This window comes from Triticum dicoccoides, chromosome 3B, assembly GCF_002162155.2.
Source record: "Triticum dicoccoides isolate Atlit2015 ecotype Zavitan chromosome 3B, WEW_v2.0, whole genome shotgun sequence".
Lineage (NCBI taxonomy): Eukaryota > Viridiplantae > Streptophyta > Magnoliopsida > Poales > Poaceae > Triticum > Triticum dicoccoides.
The window spans coordinates 14,994,321-15,000,565 of record NC_041385.1 but is presented as its reverse complement, the minus strand read 5'-3'; positions in this window follow the sequence as shown (position 1 = coordinate 15,000,565).

Here is a 6,245-nt window from a genome sequence, read left to right as displayed (position 1 = left end):
ACGAAGGGATGAGCGACCATCACCAACGGTCGAATGTATACACCACATGAGCTGAGAGTTTTAAAAAAAGACTCGACAGACCGATAGTCAACGATCTGATTTAGTTTTTGTAGTACATATATTGAATTTTAGAAGTTTAATCTTGGCATTATGAACATAGAAAATGTCATCAGACGAAAGTCCCGTGGAGTGCTCCTGGTGCGGCGACAACCGGGGTTTCTGCGACAGGCCTCACTTGGTAGAAGGTCGGCGCTTCAGCATTAAGCTCGAGGAGACCTTTGATTGTGAAACGGTACATTACGACGCAAAGTGTTTTTTTTCGTAATTAAGATCGACTTCTACTACTTCAACGTGTAATTTTGTTTTTTACGATTCGACTAGCTTATCCAATGCCATGCAAGACGCTATGTCTTGGAGAGGATGCAGTGGCGGCTCCAGGAATTTGCAACCGGTTATTCATGTGTATTCATTTTGCCAAAATCATTGATGTTTTTTTGAAAATTGCCACTCTTTTGCTAAAATCAACACTGTTTTGTAAAAATCATGGGTATTCACATGAAGACCCAAGAATACCCCTTGCACCGCCCCTGAGAGGATGGGTTTTGAAGATCATGAGAGGAATGAAATAAAGAAAATTCACCTAAGGACCCATCATGGTATGGATTTTGAGTTAAATCTATACAATTCTGAGAGTCCAATTTTGGTTGCCTGGATTGGGAAGCACTTTGCAAGATGTATGATTTTAAAGAGGGTATGCTTGTCACCATGGATCTTGCTAATCCTGTCATCGAGGTAGACAATTTGGACATTTGGGTCCTTGTTGATACGCTTGCAATTCTACACCTATGTGAGTTTCTCAAACATAGTTCTTAAGTAATTTATATTATTTATTTCAAAATAATTGACAGCTTAATTCCATTGATAGCTTATTTTCATTCTTCAAAGAATGTACGGAAGATGGTAGACAGAACCTACTACACCGATGGCTCTGAGTTAACTTATCAGGAGAAAAATCATCTGGTCGCATTTTGTACTGATCTTGAGAATTACAATGTCTATTATCGAACTCCTCCACATTATGGTCAATATGTGCCACCAGTGCACGTGTTGAACTATCCTAACATCCATGGAGATCTCATGGTAATATTTTTTAGTATTATGACATCTGTGCATTTTTTGCATAAATTCTTCTAAAACTGAACTACATTGCTAACTACGAAGTTATTACTATGTTTTTCAACAGATAATCCCGCAGGAGTGTGTGCCTCATCTGATGTTTCAGAAAGGTCGCCTTGATGTTTTGAATATACAGCCAGGTCATCCTACGAATCATTCCTGTTCATATCGGATTTCTAAAAGCAATGAAGACATGACAATCAAAGATTGGAAAAAATGTACACTGGTGGAAAAACAGGCTTCCGTCCAGCCCCATAAGTCGCGAAGCTGTAGGAACCGCGACTAATGGGACCTTTAGTCGCGGTTCTGGAGGTGAACCGCGACCAAAGGCCTGGGCCCAGGGCGCTCGGCGGCCAGCTGGCGCACGTGAGGGTCTTTAGTCGCGGTTGGCCAGGACAACCGCGACTAAAGGCCTTCGGGCACCTTTAGTCATGGTTTGCCAGGCCAACCGCAACTAAAGCCCCTCCCCTATATATACCCATCCAGCAGCCAACACTTAGCCATTTGGAGCCATTCTCTTCACAAGTGGGTGTAGGTTTGCTTTTGGTTCCTCTTATGCACATAAGGTGTTTGATGAAATGCCCCAAGAGCATGAAACAAACATGACATGAAGTGTTGGAGCCACACTCCTCGATCGCGGTTAGCAACTTGATGAACCTTTGATGTGTCATTGATAAAATATGCATGTGTGTAGTTCATTGTTTAATTTATATTGTTTGTAGCTAGTTAGTTTAACAAATGCATGATGGTTAATTATATATTTTATATTATAATAATGCAGATGAATCGGCAATGGATGTACGGTAACCGACTCTCCGGCGAGTTCACTACGGGTTTGAAAGATTTCCTCGTAGTGGCTAATGCGAACAAGCAGGGGGGTTTTGTTATCTGTCCATGTGTTATCTGTAAGAATCAGAAGGGTTACTCTTCCTCAAGAGATGTTCACATGCATCTGCTTCGGCACGGTTTCATGCCAAGCTATAATTGTTGGACCAAGCATGGAGAAAGAGGGGTTATAATGGAAGAAGATGAAGAAGGGGATGATTTCATCGATGAAAGCTATCTTGCTCATTTCGGTGATACTTTCATGGAGGATGCTGAAGGTGAAGGGAAGGTGAAGAAGAGGCACGTGATGATCCCGTTGATGATCTTGGTCGGACCATTGCTGATGCACGGAGACGCTGCGAAACTGAAAAGGAGAGGGAGAATTTGGATCGCATGTTAGAGGATCACAGAAAGGCGCTGTACCCCGGATGCGATGATGGTCTGAAAAAGCTGGGCTGCACACTGGATTTGCTGAAATGGAAGGCAGAGGCAGGTGTAGCTGACTCGGCATTTGAAAACTTGCTGAAAATGTTGAAGAATATGTTTCCAAAGGATAACGAGTTGCCCGCCAGTACGTACGAAGCAAAGAAGGTTGTCTGCCCTCTAGGTTTAGAGGTTCTGAAGATACATGCATGCATCAACGACTGCATCCTCTACCGCGGTGAATACGAGAATTTGAATGAATGCCCAGTATGCACTGCATTGCGTTATAAGATCAGAGGCGATGACCCTGGTGACGATGTTGAGGGCCAGAAACCCAGGAAGAGGGTTCCCGCCAAGGTGATGTGGTATGCTCCTATAATACCACGGTTGAAACGTCTGTTCAGGAACAAAGAGCATGCCAAGTTGTTGCGATGGCACAAAGAGGACCGTAAGTCGGACGGGGAGTTGAGACACACCGCAGATGGAACGCAATGGAGAAAGATCGACAGATGGTTCAAAGATTTTGCAGCTGACGCAAGGAACATAAGATTTGCTCTAAGTACGGATGGCATGAATCCTTTTGGCGAGCAGAGCTCCAGCCATAGCACCTGGCCCGTGACTCTATGCATCTACAACCTTCCTCCTTGGTTGTGCATGAAGCGGAAGTTCATTATGATGCCAGTGCTCATCCAAGGTCCGAAGCAACCCAGCAACGACATCGATGTGTACCTAAGGCCATTAGTTGATGAACTTTTACAGCTGTGGGGTGGTGTCCGTGTGTGGGATGAGCACAAACAAGAGGAATTTGACCTACGAGCGTTGCTTTTCGTAACCATCAACGATTGGCCTGCTCTTAGTAACCTTTCGGGACTGTCAAATAAGGGATACAATGCATGCATGCACTGCTTACATGAGACTGAAAGTGTACATTTGCCAAATTGTAAGAAGAACGTGTACCTTGGGCATCGTCGATTTCTTCCGAAAATTCATCCAGTAAGAAAGAAAGGCAAGCATTACAACGGCAAGGCAGATCACCGGCCGAAGCCTGCGGAACGCACTGGTGCTGAGGTATTTGATATGGTCAAGGATTTGAAAGTCATCTTTGGAAAGGGTCCTGGCGGACAATCAGTTCCGAAGGGAGCTGACGGGCACGCAGCCATGTGGAAGAAGAAATCTATATTCTGGGAGCTAGAATATTGGAAAGTCCTAGATGTCCGCTCTGCAATCGACGTGATGCACGTTACGAAGAATATTTGCGTGAACCTCCTAAGCTTCTTGGGCGTGTATGGGAAGACAAATGATACAAAGGAAGCACGGCAGGACCATCAACGTTTGAAAGACCCTGATGACCGGCATCCGGAATGGTTTCAAGGTCGTGCCAGCTACGCTCTGACCAAAGAAGAGAAGGTCATCTTTTTTGAATGCCTGAGCAGTATGAAGGTCCCGTCTGGATTCTCGTCCAATATAAAGGGAATAATAAACATGGCGGAGAAAAAGTTCCAAAACCTGAAGTCTCACGACTGCCACGTGATTATGACGCAATTGCTTCCGATTGCTTTGAGGGGGCTCCTGCCGGAAAATGTTCGAGTAGCCATTGTGAAGCTATGTGCATTCCTCAATGCAATCTCTCAGAAGGTAATCAATCCAGAAGTTCTACCACGGTTACAGAACGATCTGATCCAATGTCTTGTCAGTTTCGAGTTGGTGTTCCCGCCATCCTTCTTCAATATTATGACGCACCTCCTGGTTCACCTAGTCGAAGAGATTTTCGTTCTCGGTCCTGTATTTCTACACAATATGTTCCCCTTCGAGAGGTTCATGGGAGTATTAAAGAAATATGTTCGTAACCGTGCTAGGCCAGAAGGAAGCATCGCCAAGGGCTATGGAAATGAGGAGGTAATTGAGTTTTGTGTTGACTTTGTTCCTGACCTTAAGCCGATTGGTCTTCCTCGATCGCGGCACGAGGGGAGACTAAGTGGAAAAGGCACGATCGGAAGGAAATCAACGATATGTATGGACGGCCATTCTCTGACTGAAGCACACCACACTGTACTGACCAATTCCATCTTGGTGGCTCCGTACTTTGAGAAACACAAGAATATTTTACGTTCTGACAACCCGGGGAAGCCTGAATCCTGGATTAGGAAGGCCCACATGGAGACTTTCGGCAGTTGGTTGAGAAAACATTTAATGAATGACAATGATGTTGTAGATCAGCTGTACATGTTGGCCAAGACACCATCTTCGACTATAACGACTTTCCAAGGGTACGAGATAAATGGGAATACATTTTACACGATCGCCCAAGATAAAAAGAGCACCAACCAAAACAGTGGTGTCCGCTTTGATGCAGCAACCGAGAATGGGCAAGAGGTCACATATTATGGTTACATAGAGGAGATATGGGAACTTGACTATGGACCCTCCTTTAAGGTACCTTTGTTCCGGTGCAAATGGTTCAAGCTAACAGGAGGTGGGGTAAAGGTGGACCAGCAATACGGAATGACAATGATGGATTTCAACAATCTTGGTTACCTTGACGAACCATTCGTCCTAGCGAAAGATGTCGCTCAGATTTTCTATGTGAAGGACATGAGTAGCAAACCGAGGAAACAGAAAGATAAGAAAACGATCAGTACATCATGCGATGATCCAAAGCGCCACATTGTTCTTTCAGGGAAAAGAAACATCGTGGGAGTGGAGGACAAGACAGACATGTCAGAAGATTATAATATGTTTGCTGAAATTCCGCACTTCAAAGTGAACACCGACCCAAGCATTAAGTTAAATGATGAGGATGCTCCATGGATACGGCACAATCGTAAGCAAGCAGGGACACAAGGGAAGAAATGATGTGTAATAATTTATTGTACCAAACTTTGTTGAATGGATCATGTGAATTATATTACCCGTGATGTGTTTGGTGTCCATTTTCGAATGATTTGAGATACCACTGATGATACATGAAATTTGGAGTGATTTAGTCATACTCCTGCCTAGGCGTATAAAATTTTGAATTGAATTAGTTTTATTTTTCTGAATTTTTTGATATATTATTTGTGTTTTTAACATATTGAATTGAATTAGTTTTATTTTTCTGAATTTTTTGATATATTATTTGTATTTTTAACATTTTGAATTGAATTAGTTTTATTTTTCTGAATTTTTTGATATAATATTTGTGTTTTTAACATATTGAATTGAATTAGTTTTATTTTTCTGAATTTTTTGATATACTATTTGTGTTTTTAACATATTGAATTGAATTAGTTTTATTTTTCTGAATTTTTTGATATATTATTTGTATTTTTAACATTTTGAATTGAATTAGTTTTATTTTTCTGAATTTTTTGATATATTATTTGTGTTTTTAACATATTGAATTGAATTAGTTTTATTTTTCTGAATTTTTCGATATATTATTTGTATTCTTAACATTTTGAAAAAGAAAAAGTATTTTAAGAATACCTTTAGTCGCGGTTGGCCTGCCCAACCGCGACTAAAGGTCGTTGCGCGCGGGAACAAAAACCCGCCGAAAAAGCCCTTTAGTCGCGGGTCGCCTCCCCAACCGCGACTAAAGGTTACCCTTTAGTCGCGGGTCGCCTCTCCAACCGCGACTAAAGGTACCCTTTTGTCGCGGGTCGCCTCCCCAACCGCGACTAAAGGGGGGGCTATAAATACGAGGGCCCCGAACCCCTTCTCGTCTTCTCTGAATCAACACCGCCGCCGTCGCCCTCGCCCTCGACGCCGCCCGCCGTCGCCCTCGCCCTCGACGCCGCCCGCCGTCGCCCGCCGCCCCCTCTCGCCCACGTACGGCGCCC